This window comes from Manis javanica, chromosome 12, assembly GCF_040802235.1.
Source record: "Manis javanica isolate MJ-LG chromosome 12, MJ_LKY, whole genome shotgun sequence".
Classification (NCBI taxonomy): Eukaryota; Metazoa; Chordata; class Mammalia; order Pholidota; family Manidae; genus Manis; species Manis javanica.
This window is the reverse complement of record NC_133167.1, coordinates 64112044-64126111: the sequence shown is the minus strand read 5'-3', so window position 1 is coordinate 64126111 and position 14068 is coordinate 64112044. Positions and strand designations below refer to the sequence as shown.

At 44.3% G+C, this 14068-nt stretch overlaps 1 protein-coding gene across 3 annotated transcripts in view; it reads left to right on the top strand.

Annotated features, from left to right (window-relative positions):
• Positions 1–14068, top strand: part of MYO3B (myosin IIIB) — a 462595-nt gene that overhangs the window by 54570 nt on the left and 393957 nt on the right. The window lies entirely within an intron of this gene.

Sequence of the window (14068 nt, the reverse complement as noted above, 5' to 3'; positions counted from 1 at the left end):
AGGGATAATAAATTGTAAACAATTTCTCTCCAAACCTGAGAAAGCCTGATTTAAAATGTATTTCTTTTTTGATGGAAGAGGATTTTCCTGAAATATTACAACATATCCCAAGGAATAATAGAATTATGTTGTAACAGTTGAATATTTTCAGTACTCTGGTCTCTCTGAGATGTTCATTTTTTGTACTTTGCATGAGAAAACATGCAATTTTGGATTAAGTAATCTGTCTAAATACCAGTGTTTTCTTTTTATTATATAATCATGTCTGGTCATTTTTTCCTGTTTGAATCTTTCTCTCATATTCAGGAAAATTTGGGGATAAAAAAATGTGTATCATATTTTTGCACCCATTCAGATCAGCACTAAAAAATATTGGAAGTACATCAGTCATATGACTTTCTTTCCATCCCTTGATTTTTGTCTCTATGGAAAATTGTGCTAAAACAAATCTGTTTGGAGGGTATTTAAATGCCAGTGTATTTTCTATTGTGTGTGTTCATTAGAGGTTCATACAAGAGATTTTGGTTGGTTGTTTTTCATTAGAATCAGGCTGATGCCTGGCCAGTTCAGGGCTCTAGTTTGAGAAAACAAAGCTCTCAGAGAGCTGCACCAGGCCAGGCTGCAGGCTAAGACATTTGTACTTTCTACTTTTCTCTTCCAAAGGAAGGCTCGGGGCTGGCTGGGAGGCATTTAACTGCTTTAACAATACAAGCGTTAACCTTTCCTTATCTGCCCAATCACACAGCTATCACAGCCTTTAAGACTTTCTCTGATTGCAATTTGCATTTCTGATTAGGTCTATTTATATGCAGATGAACTCTGTAGCGGTTTTTCATCATAATGTTATCGTTTCATGCCCTATCCAGATGTGAACAACCACCCACCGTTATTTCAAAAATTCCCACCCAAGTCAGGGTCGGTCCTTGTTCCTTTTCCAAAGTATAAAAACAGATCATGGTGATTAGAAGAGCAGACAAAGCTTCTGTTTTTTATAAATTAATAGTCTGCTAAATGTCCAAAATGATGTAGTAAGAATACAGGACCCCCAAATAGTGCTGTATATAGTAATTGTCAGAAAATGAGAAATCTGGGATGACTTTTATGTATGCTTTGATTTTTTACAAATGCTTTACTCTTCATCATTTATTTACAGTGACCATATAATTTCCCAAATACCAGAATTAAGGTATGGCTTTGACTACCAAGACACGTATACTTTTGATAAATATCATCTGCTTTGCTTTTTTTTTTTTTAGTATGTATTTGTGTACAGACCAACTGTTCAAAAATTTCATAGAGTGATAAATGTTATTCAGCTTAGAAGGCGTGTGTGTTTAAATAGACCCTTCATCTTCAGTGACTCCTTTTAGCTTGCTTCTGTGCTTAGCTGTTCCTCTGATCTCCAATAATCTCTGTACTTCACTCCCCTCACTTCTTCCATCTCAGGAGATCTTCCAGATCTGAGTCACAAATAACCAAGCTCCCCACTGCCTTCCTCAGATCAGGGCAAACCGCCGGAATTGGAGAATTGTTAAGAAAGGATCTTAGGGCAACAAGGATCCTTATCCTAATGTAAGTTGAAGCTTTCCTTCCCTCCTAGTGTAATCTTCTACCCTTTCATTACCTCTTGGTTCTTGTGTGCCTGATGAATCAGATAGAACCAGGGAATGACCACAGTGATCAGTCAGCAGGCCCTCAGGGTGGTGTGCGTGCTCAGTATGTGCGTGGACACAGCCTGAATGGCCAACTTGACATTCCTGGGCAGTAAGGATGGAGGGTTTTTGTTCTTTGCTTTTTTTTTTAATAGCATATTTGCATATGCTGCACAGGTTTTTTGACTTACCAGGTTATTTACTTAAATATTACCCTGTTAGTTAGAATCATGTAGTTCTCTTATGAAGGGCTGTGGATTGACCAAGTGTGTGTGTCTACGTGTGTGTATGTATATACTACCTCAATTTTGAGTGCTAAAATGTATGCATTCCTCAAGAAAGTTCTTTGATGGTGAGAAGAGAAATAAACATTTCAAACAGGCACTTACATTTTAAATAGGCACTCAGATTATTTACCTGTTCCATTTGGATCTCTCTCCCTCTCTCATCCTCTCTCAGCACTCTTTCCTAATGGAGAAAAGCACATGACAAATAATGCCAAAATTCTTTGAATCCACTTGGCTTCAGGATTTTTCTTTTGCTGTTTGTTCATGACTGTTTCGGTGGTCTGGAACTCTGTTCAGGGAGACACTGAGGACTGTTTCAGAGTACTCTGGGCTCCAGAATGCTGTGTTTGGCGCCCTCCTCTGGCCTTCCTCACTGACCTCTTCCCTACAACCCTTTCCTTACTGGAAATAAATTGAGTAAGTTACCTAATATGGGAAGAAAAGAAAACCTTTATTGAGTCAGGGAAGAAGTGACTTCGATGAGTTACAAAGGATTTACAAATCCATGAGGCGCTGGTTGCACATGAGGTGAGAGCCTCAGGGGTCAACAGCAGGTGATTCCCAGGCTCCCAGGGCACTGTCAGGAACCACGAAGCGAGACCTGCCTGGACATGGTTGGTCTGCCAGCAGAGAGGTCTCCTTGCTCTTCCCCTCTGTCCTCTACCCACCTTCTCCTCTCTTGACCTTCACATTAGAAGATGACATGGAGAGTAATTGTGACCTGTGTTTCAACTACTACATGACTTGCAATCTTTCCTACACTGCAAACACATGGAAATTATCTGCTGATTGTCAGAGCACCCACCATTTGCTGAATCTGTCAGCATGTGTCATCTTGTCTAAGGCCTTTGCTCCAAAAAGTCACCCCTCTCTGAGGGGTTACTGCTCTTTCTTCTGCTCCTTCTCTCCAGGAAAAGAATGAAAACCATATCTCTGGGCTTCAGTGGGTTTGACTTCTTTCTCATCACTCTCTCCTGAGGACTCCTTAAAATTCCAAAGGCTTACAAAGGTTTTGTAGATGACCTGGATATCTTCTTGGCTTAAAAGGAGATCTGTTTCATAGATGTAATTGCAAGAATCCACAGCTAGGAGAAATATACAATTTTATTAGTCTCTTGGCAGCCAAGTATCTTTACTTAGCTCAAGTCTTTGGCTAATGGCCTCTTTGACTTCCATTGACAGGGGATAGGAAGGCAGTTGAGACCAGTGAAGATGTATTTACTGAACAAACATGGAGCCATCTTGCCTTCCCATATATCTGGGACCAGATAGCGACTGATTCTGTCCGGTATCTTACTGCACATTGGGTACTTCCACATCATGACTTTTGGAAAACTGTAGAATGTTTTCAAGATTCCCAGAGGAAACATCCTTGTCTGGGAGTGGGTGGGACAGAATGGCCTGAGCATCACAGTCCCTGAAGCCAGTAATTATCCCTTCCAGAAGAGAAGTGTCCCTGCAGCATATGATTTGAGAAAATGAGATCTCGTGATTATCACCAATTCACAGTTGAACTTGTTTTCCTCACCAGATGTAGGTCGTTCCAAACTGTACCCAACTATATTAGTTGCCTAGGGTGCCTTAAAATAACATACAATTTTCTCTCACAGTCTAGAGGCCAAAAGTCCAAAATCGAGGTGTCAGCAGAGCCATGCTCCCTGTGAAGGCTCTAGGCGAGCATTCTGGTGCTTGGGTCTGTGGCACAGTGACTCCAGGGCCTGCCTCCGTTCACGGGGCTTCCTGACCTGTCTTTGTGTCTTCCCCCTTCCTGACTCATCCAATAAGGTTGCTCATCATTGGGTTTAGGGGCCATCCTAATCCAGACTGATCTCTTCTCGAGATCCTTGTTTTAATTCCATCTGCAAAATACTCTTACTCCAAATGAGGTCACATTCTCAGGTGCCAAGTGGACATATCTTTTGGGGGGCCACAATTCAGCCCACTATACCAACCAACTTTCTGTTTACCAGATTCCCTGAGAAACTAATTTGAGGACAAAATATAGGACAACTAACTAAATGATGATAGAAAAATAACAACAGCTTAGATTTATTGAGTGCTGACTATATGACAGACACAGCGCTGTGCGTTTCACAAATGTAAATGTATTCAATCCCTACAGTGACCCTGTGAGGTAAGTACTATCTCCACTCTTTTTTCTAGAGGAGAAAACTGAAAAGTCATGGAGAAAGTTCCTGGGCATGCACTTAGGGGGGAAAAGTTATTTAAATCTGAGGAGTTTAGCCCACATGTTTTACAAGTATATTGAAAAGTTAAAGCCCTTCCTTAAGTTATGTTTATTTATCTAAGAATTATAAATTGAGCAACAAGGGAACTGGAGTATATAGAAATGAATAGGTTGTCCCAGCCTTTAAGAAGCTTATAATACAGGATCCTTCTCCATATTCCCAATTTTAAACTGGCACAGTAAACCTGAGAGCCATAGAATTCTATTCTCATCAGTGACAGCATCAGTTAAGAAACTGAAGACCAGGGAAATAGTGTCATCACGGGTAAGCGCAGGCCCTGCTTGGCTCATTGATTTGTGGCCCCCAGACCAGAAATCCCTCCCTTCTCCAGACTCCCCTTAAAGCAACTTTCTGTTGCCTTTGGGTTCCTAATTTAAAACACCTAAGACAAATGTCTAAACTAAAAATTTGCAGGTCATATTTTAGTTATGTTAAGGTACAGAGGCATTTCAAGTCATCATCACTGGTACCCAGAAGTTTCTGTCCCATCCCACCCTCCTTGCAAAACACATACTGCCCTGTTAGGGTTATTTCTGGGATAGCCAACATCTCTACCCCCTTACCTTCCTCTTAGTTTTTCAGGAAAAGCTCACTTTAGTTCTGGGGTAAATGGAAATCTGTTTGGGTTGGAATGCATTTTCTCATGGAAACTATTTATAATAGTTATTTAGGGAGTCAATATAACAACTAAAGTTCTCACTTTGGGTGCATTTTTAGACTCTTGGGGCCAACTAGAGTTTTCAGGTAGAGTCTGAGGGCAGCCTGTTTCTAGAACTTTAATGCTCACAGAAAAAAATGCTCTCCAAGCTATGAACTACCTATTTACAAAAGTGTTTGGGGACACAATCTGCTGTGAATTTGGGAATGCCCATGCCCTCTAACCTTGGATACATCTAACTTCATTCATTTAAGGCAGGCTTGGGTGCTTAAGTTGCAAGATGAGTAAGAAAAGGATGTTTTCTCTCAAGGAGAATACAGTTTTACTGCCTCCTCCCCCATCCATTGGCAAAAGTGAAATAGGAAGAGGTTGGATAGCAAACAAAGAGGAGAAATCAAAAAGGATACTCTGGGGCTACCTAGGTCATGTGGTGGAGGGCTCAGCAATGGGAAATTGCCATTTGAAAGGCTTCCTCAGGGACTGAATGCCTACAGTTGACTCTTGTTCTGAAGGAGAACCCTTGGGCTGCATTTTCAGCTAATTTCATCTGGATTTCTATTTTTTTTTAAAGGTAAAGATTCCTTTTATTCTGATTTTTCTAAATCACAGACCAAGTTGCTCCTACATGGGTAGCCTGTTCCTCAGCTGTGAGAGGGTACAGACGCAGCAGGGAGCCTGGGGTCACCAGTAATTGTCTCACTATTACAGAATTGTCACAGGACATTTTCCCTCAGGGCTGTGAAATATAAGGGAAAGAAATTGAAATGAAACTATTGTTGTTGAAGTGTAATGAGTGAGGGGGGTGGTGGTCAATGGTACAGTAAGGCTGGATTTACCCTGGAGAATTTTGGTTTCTCTTCACCAACCCAGGTCACTTACTATTGGCCTTTTGAGAAACAAAACCTCACTTCCATTTCAGCTTCACTCATAAAGCAAGAAGAACAAGAAGAATTAGCATCTTTAAGCATTTATTGTCTAACAGCAAAAAAAAAAAAAAAAAAAGGTTTTGAAATACTCCAATAGAAAAAGCAGTAGTCTTTTATGAATCTTCTTCTTTTCCTTGGGAAATTTCTAGTCCCATTTTTAGTGGATTGTGATCTCTATTCCTCAGGATGCTTTGGTAGTGTCCACACTCCTGGGGTATCTTCTCCATTACCTTGAGAACATGGTAGCTGGAGGCAGCTAGAAGAAACACCCCAGAAGGTTTCCCCTCTGTGGAACATATTTTCAAACTTTTCTTAAATTTGATTCAAGCATCTGAGGCTGTTAGTTCCTGTGGAGGTACAGCCTGCTGTCCCGGAATCCCGGCAGGAAGGAAAGCTCAGCCTTGCAAAGTTTTCTTTGGGGATCAGTTGGCAAAGCAGGAGCGTGCCGTTAGGAAATGCCAGTCCCGATCCATTTTGAGTAATAAGCCTACCCTGAGAGAAGGGAAAGGCCAGAAAATGAGAGGGGTTGACTTAAAGCATTATCAGTAGTTCCTCACTCATTACCCTGATTTCATTATTCTGGCACCACTTACTTTGGCTAATTCCAACTTAGCTCCTAAATGATGGAGAGATGGGCAAAGAGGCTAGGCAAGGAAACAGAGCTCAAAATAATACCAAAGGGTTTGAGGCATCCTAATTTCCTCTTGACTCCTGAAAAAACGGGGAAATAAAGGTAAGGAATAGTTATAAACTGCCTTCATGGGCTGGCATAGTGGTAAGGCAGGAGTAATACAAGGATGAAGAGAAAGTGGCTGTCTGAAGAAAGGCTCTTCACAGCTGCAGTAGTCAGACATTAGTGTTTATATCAGTTATCTACTAGTTGCTTAAAACGACAACCACTTATTATTTCTTATGAGTCTGTGGGTTCTTGGAGTGGTTCTGTGGATCTTGGCTGGGAATCTGTGTTGGCTGGGGATTTTGGTGGAGGACTGGCTGGTCTAGGATGGCTTGGCTCTGCTCCGTGTGCTTTCTTATCCTGGCCTTATAAGAGCAAGCTAGCCAGGGCTATCATCACCTCAGTGACAGGATTCCAAGCATAGATACAGGAAGGGCTAGAAAACTGGGCCATTTTTGCAATCAGCTTACCATAGTGTTCCACAGTCGGTCTGCTGGGCTCAAACACCAGCTCTGCCATCTGTCAGCTGTATGAATTTGACCAAGTCACTTAATGTCTCTGCCTCAATTTCCTTCTCTGTAAAATGGAAGTATGAGTAGTATCAGCCTCATAGAGTTTTTGTGAGCAGGTAATCAATTTAAAGGGCTCAAAACAGTACATAGGAAGCATTTGATTTTATTGGTTGTTAGCAAAGAAAAATATCAAATGTTTATTTATAGCATAAGGAATTTGCTTTCTCTTGTAGCTTAAGAATTGAAACCTTCTATTTCAAAGAGTCACCTATAAGATCAGTCATTTGGAAGTTTAGCTAATTGACTGATGATGATTGATTGTATGGGGAATTGATAGAGAATGAAGACCAGTTCTCAGTAGATATTTACTATTTCCACCATGCCTGTCTGAAGGACTCTGCTAGGAATATCCATTGTTACTACCCCTTTGTTAATAGACACACTTCTAAGAGATAGGGACACTCTCCACATCCCCACACACAACCATGAATGTGATGGTAAGAGCTGCCCACTGGGGAGCAGAGCTGGCCTCTGTCCCCCTTCTATTATGCCTACAAGGAGTGGTGATTCTGCCATCCTCTGAGGAGAACTGAGGCCACAGTGCTTTCCCCTTCCTGCCAGTTCCATCTCTGTGGCAGCTATGTGCTTGGTGGGTGAGTTCGGTGATGGCACCTGGCTCCCTCCCTCTACAGGGCCCCTTCAGTCCCCCTTGGTAGGTACATCTTCCCCTGAGTTCTGGAAGTTTCTTGTCCCCAGGTAAAGAGACAAGAGTGGAAATTTTAGACAGAGGGCCCGGACACAATACTGGGTCCCATTTTGCTCCCATTTTTTCCACCAAAAGGAGTGATTTTTTTCCAGCCCAGCCTGGAAAAGCTAAAAACATTGGCAAAGGGGAGAGAGAAACCCAAGCCAGGAGAGAGGATTGTAAGGAGAGCACTTAGTTGTTACAGTTGAGTTTGGGTTTCTTGGTTGGGAGGTGTGACACCCCAGGTACTAAGAGAATGTACCAGTAAAACTGCTGAGCCATTGTTAGTGGTCTTGGAGGAATCCTGGAGAAAAGGAACAGTGTTTTAAAGGAATGGAAAAGGGAGATGTGCTTCAGTTCTTCAAAAAAGGGAAGAAGGCAGAATTTGCAAAGTACCATCTGGGGACTTTCATTGTGGGCTAATTACTGAGATTACTTTTGTTTTCCTTGAATAGTCATGAATTCTTAGAAAAGAAAAGCTGTGATTACTAGCATGGGTTCACTAAAAATAAGCCATGTCAGATGTCCTTGTTTGGTATTATTGCAAGATTAGTACAAATAGGGACTGTTTTAGACATAATACATTTGGAACTTTGCCTTTAGGTAAAGCCTGACACGGTGTCTTTGTGGTAGATGGAGAAACATTGACTGGAGAATAGTGGTAGATGGATAACTCAGGAAGGTTGTAGGAGGGCTGGATACCAGTGCCAGTACAAAAACGGTGGGGGGAAGTCCTGAGGGCCTCTGGCAGGGCTCTGCTGATTATATTGCCTGTTTAAAAACGTGTCATGAGTTGGAGGACATTGGTAGCCTGTTGGTCACATTCATAGAAGGGGCAACTGGTATGTTGGATTACAGACTTGGAATCCCAAAAGATCTTGGTTGTCAAGAACACTGGGGGCCTCTAACAAGCAAATAGGCTCAGAAACCCTGGTGAGCTGCATAGACTGAGTGATCCATGGCTTAACACACAAGGGAAAAATGAATTAACTGGGGCTGTAAGTTCAATAGGGGTTAAACAGTAAGATGATCTTGCATGGCTAATGTGAAATTTAACAGTCATAACAAATACTACTGCCATTCCACATTGGCTCTGTCCCAGTCAGAACCCCTTTGCAATGATGGCTTCATTCTGGGTACCATGTTCAAACCGCCACAAGAGAGTCTTAGCCCAGAAGAACTCTAATGGGCCTGAAGCTGGCATTTCAAACTGGGAGTCAGACACCTGGGTGGTGATTCTGTTCCTGCTTAACCAGTTCATCATTTCACCTGGTGACAGACTGGTGCTGTGTGACAGACTTGGGACCCCCAGAGATCTCAGTTGTCAGTCTGTCACCAGTCCACCATCCACCTCTCAGAGGGGCAAAAATGGCAGAATCCTTAAGCAGAATGTTTTGCACATAGATAACAGGGTATATGTTTCTTGGCACCGTTCTTATGTTCTCTGGGGGCTCAATAGAGAGGAATGCAAATAGTCACCAGTTGCCAGCCAGGGCCATTCCCTACAGCAGTGAGTCTCATCTGGGACAGGGGTCCTTCATCCTAGGTACAAGTTAGAATCCCCTGGGAACTTTCAAAATACTAGTGCCTAGGCACCATCTCCAAGATTCCAGTGTAATTTGTCTGGGGTCAAGCTCAGCATTTATGTAAATACATAATTAATATTACAAATATATATATATATATATTTCTTTATTTATATTTCAAACTATAACTGCCCATGGTTGAGAATTGAGGAATGAGAGTGTGTTGCACATTATGAAGAATGTAAAAGCAGACAAAAGAATTCTAGCAGAATAATCAGCTGTGACTATTTTGGGTTGAATTGTGGTGTGTCACTCACAGAAAGATACGTTGAAGTCCTAACCCCCCCCCCAGTATTTCAGAATGTGACCTTATTTGGAAATAGATCACTGCAACTATAATTGGTTCAGGTGAGGTCACACTGGAGCAGAGTGGGCCCTTAGTCCAATATGACTGGTGTCCTTGTAAGAAGAGGGACATTCGGACATGGAGGGACATATGGAGACAGAGATACACAGGATGGCGGCCCTGCCAGAAGCTAAGGTTGCAAGGGAGTTGCGATCCAGCAGAAGTCTGACACCCGGCCACCACAAGTGGAAAAGGGAAGGCACGGCCTCTAAGTACGGCCCCGAAGAGGAAGGGGAGGATGGCCCCACCGACACTTTGATATTGGACTTTTGGCCCCTAGAACTGTGAGAGAATGGATTTCTGCTGTTTTAAGCTGCTGAGTTTGTGGAAGCACGTTATTATGGCAGCCCTATGAAATTAGTGACTTTCTCTAGTTTTGAGCCTGTTGCTCCTGAAGGGCTGCCAAAGGCATGATGAAGGGTGGGAGTTTGGGCATGGGAGAGAGGTGCACTGCCTTGGAGAGTCTGGGGGTGAGGGAGGGTAGACTGACTAGCCTTCTACGCCATCAATCCCCAGGTAATATTTCTGTAGAAAAGAAGACACTCACACATAACATGCCTAGAAGGACTCAGTCGTCTCCTAGGTAGGAAGTGGGTACACAAGAGATTCCTCCTATCACTTGCTCCAGACCACTCAGCCAAGAACCTCCTTCCCCACCCAGGCCTTCCTGGCAGGGAAGAGTCCCTTCCTTCCAGTGCTCAGCGTGGAGCAGAGAGCTCTGCATTTCTTCTCTGAGTTTCTCATAGACTCAGGACTTCTGAAGTGGAGCGCAGAATCAAAGGAGACGACTCTTCACCTATGGTCTTTCCATCCCGGAACAGAGGGGACTGTATGGTAGTAGTTTGGGGCATAGAGAAGTAGCTGTGGTGTCCCATCTGGGACAGGTGCTGTGAGGTAGGGGAGATTCCCCAGAAGGTCCAGGTTCCCATCTGGGCAGGGCCAAGCACCATAGAGCATGATCCAAGGAGCAGCACCATCTGCTTCCCATGCCCCAGGGGGGCTTTCACACCTGCACAGAGGGCAGATGTGCACCCGGCACCATGGGATAGTGCGCACCGGCTAGTGTGCAACACGGGCATTGGCTTCCACCAGGCCTCTCCTGGGTTTTGTTCTTTAGCTTCATATGAAATGTGGCCAATTCAAGGAATGGTGAAGTAGGGGGTTGCCCCCTGGCCCCTGCAGCCCTTTGAACTCTCAGCTCCTGCTTAGTTTGGCCTTGAATTCTCAGTGCAAGCCCTGGCTCTGCTTTCTGGACTCCCAGGCATCTTCTCCCCGCTTTCTATGCTGCCTGCCCCTCAGACTGGAAGTGCTGCATGACTCAGCGGTCGTGATGGGTACAGCCTCTTCCGGCTGCCCTTATGCTCAAGTCCGGACCTACCTCTGATGGAGTTATCCTTTTCTTTCCTCCTTCCTTCCAGAAGAGTGAGGGGATGGGGAGCCTAGTACTTGAAGGGCTGAGGATGGCTTTGAAATTAGTCATCTCTAGACCACCAAGTCACAGGGATCCTGCCTGATTTGGAAATTTCTGGAAGCCACCCAACATCTGCATGATAACACTGCTTTATAGGTTTCTGATGTCTTCAGGCTTAACCTCATAATGGCAAGATCTGAGCGGCACATCCCTCGTTTTAATTTCCTATTGCTGCTGTAATAAATTATCAGAAGCTTAGTGGCTTAAAGCAACACAAATTTATTATCTTATAGTTCTGAAAATCAGAGGTCTGAAAAGGGTCTCACTGAACTAAGATCAAAGAATTGTCAGAGCTGAGTTCCATTCTGGAGGCAATAAGGGAAAATCCATTTTCTTGCATTTTCCAGCTTCTAGATGCTGCCTTCATTACCTGCTCTTTCTCCATCTTTAAAGCCAACAATGACTGGTCAAGCTTTTCTCACACTGCATCGCTCTGACCCTGACTCTTCTGCTTCCCTCTTACCCGTTTAAGAACACTTGTGATTAAACTGGGCTCACCCAGGTAAATCAGGGTAATCTTCCTATCTTGAGGTCAGCTGTTTGGCAACTGTAATTCCACCTGCAACTTTAATTCTCCCTTGCCATGATCTAACATGTTTATAGATTCAGGGATAAGGACATGACATCTTTAGGGCCCACTATTCTGCCTACAACACCCCCCAAAATATTGCCAGGAATTCTTAGAAATCCTCAAAGGTGTGCTCCACTTGTACTCACAGCCATTTTGAGCTTATCATCCTTATGTGCCCACATCCGTTGCCCATTCAGCCACTGTGAGAACACCCCTGCTTGTGGGACTGCCGGTTCTGCTTGCTCCCAGGGCCCTGGCATCCGCCCAGAAGAAGGGAAGCAGCCTCTCTCCTGACTCTGAGTCGCACTTTGTCACTTAGGTCCCTGAGCAACTGGACCTGTGCCCAGGGCTTCACCATTTTGGCCAGCTTCTGGTCCTTCTCTCTTGGCAGAGTGGCATCAAATCCTCTAGAAAAACAGGTCCTTACATTTTTATGATTGACCGGAGGAGCCAGAGAGGAAACAAACCCGCACCACTTCTAGATGCTGCCTCTAGATGCTTCCCTTACCTGCCTCCACACTTCCCCTGCTGAGCCCTCACAGGCGGACGAGGTCACACTTGGGAACCAAAGCAAGAGCAAGGGCAAAGGAAAAGCAGCACGGGGCTGGGCCGGAGCCAGGGCCGTGGGGATGGGACCAGACACGGCCGAGAATGTCGCTGCCTAGAGAACCTTGCAGTGCCAGGGTCTTGGTGGCTGCGCAGAGCAATACGTCGTGACTGCAGAGAACCGGAAGCCATTAGCCCTGTTAGAGAAGAGCAGCGGCAAGATTCCTCCTGTGCTCCGGAGAGATCCCTCTGGAGACAGAGTCTGGGCTGGAGGAAGTAGGAGGAAGAAGGCAAGGCAGGCGTGCAAAGGCTGTGCTGGGGTCCAAGCGAGCCAGCACCGGGAAGGGACGGGGCAGCAGGGCAGAAGTGCCGGGACTTGGCTGCTTGTGGGGCAGGGTCCGAGGGCCCGGGAGAATTCAAGGCTGATCTTTTCCCACATCTAGGGGGATGCACTTCCTGCTGTGGGTGCTGAATCCTCCCTGTAAATCTGGGGGTCCCAGTCAGAACCCTGGGCCCGGGCTTCTGCACATCAGGTTCTCAATCCAGTACCCATCTTTGCTCACTTCCTGTGTGTATTTGGGGCCACTTGTGTATTTGATTATTTCTCTGATTAGAACATAAGGGCTAGGACTATAACTTTCTGAATCTTTTTAGCTGTCATAGCACTTAGCTCCAAATTGTATGCATACTCTGCTCAAGATTTTTTTAAATGAAAAGTCATTTTGAGGTAACTAAGGATAGTTGTATCATAAGTAAGTCTGAAAATACAGAGGGAGATACTGGTTTACTGGAAAGCAGGGAGAAGATAGAAAATTAGGAAGGCCAAGTGGCATAGGCTTTTACCATCAGACTTCTTTGGTTTCTTGTTGCTGTGTAACAAACCCTGAGACTGGGTGACTGTAAACACTTAGTGACTTAAACAATAAATTATGCTTTGTCATGATTGTGTGGGTCAGGAATTCAGTCGGGGCTTGAGTTGACAGTTTCTCTGCTCCTCATAGTGAGAATCAGTTGCAGCATGAGCTCAGCTGCTGCATTCAGCTAGCAGTCGTCGGGTCTGGATGGCTCAAGAAGTCTTCAGCTACGCGCGCGCTTCTCCATATGGCTCTCTTTCTCCACCTGCCTTCTCACGGCATGGTGGGCTCAGGGTAACTGGACTTCCTACCTAGTGGCTGGCTTTCTAGTACAGGAAAGCAGAGCCGCCAATCGCAAAAGGCCCAGCTTTGGGAGTCACGCATATCACTCTGCCACATTCTACTGGTCAGAACAAATCACAGGGCCAGTCCAGATTCAAGGAGAGAAAAACAGGCTCCACTTCTCTAAGGCAGGAGTAGCCAGAGAGTTTGCAGCCATCTTTCATCCCCCACTCAGTCATTCCTAGTTCTGCCACCTGATGGCTGTGTGATTTGGGCTAAGTTGTGAACTCTCTTAGCTGAGATAACATCAATGTTATTGGATGTCCTGAGGGAAAGAGATGATGTGGATTCATATTTAGAATGCTCTGATCATGAACCAAAAAGCCATTGGAATATGCTTTTCTTATAAAGTGTAGTTGACATTACAATATTATATTAGTTTTAGATGTGTGTGACATAGTAATTCAACAAATGCTCTGGCGTGTAGGAAGTGCTCATAAGTAGTAGCTACCATTATTACTATGGACACATGCACTTGAGAGATAAATACAATGAAAATTGGGAGGAGGGTGTTTGTTGGATGTGACATTGAAGAGACCTTTGGTGACTGCCTGATTTTGGAACAAAGTAGTAGCAGTGTGAGCAGCAAAAGCCAGTGGCAAAAGTTAAGCTTTAAGTGGATTTGAGGGCAGTGGGCACAGCTAGGG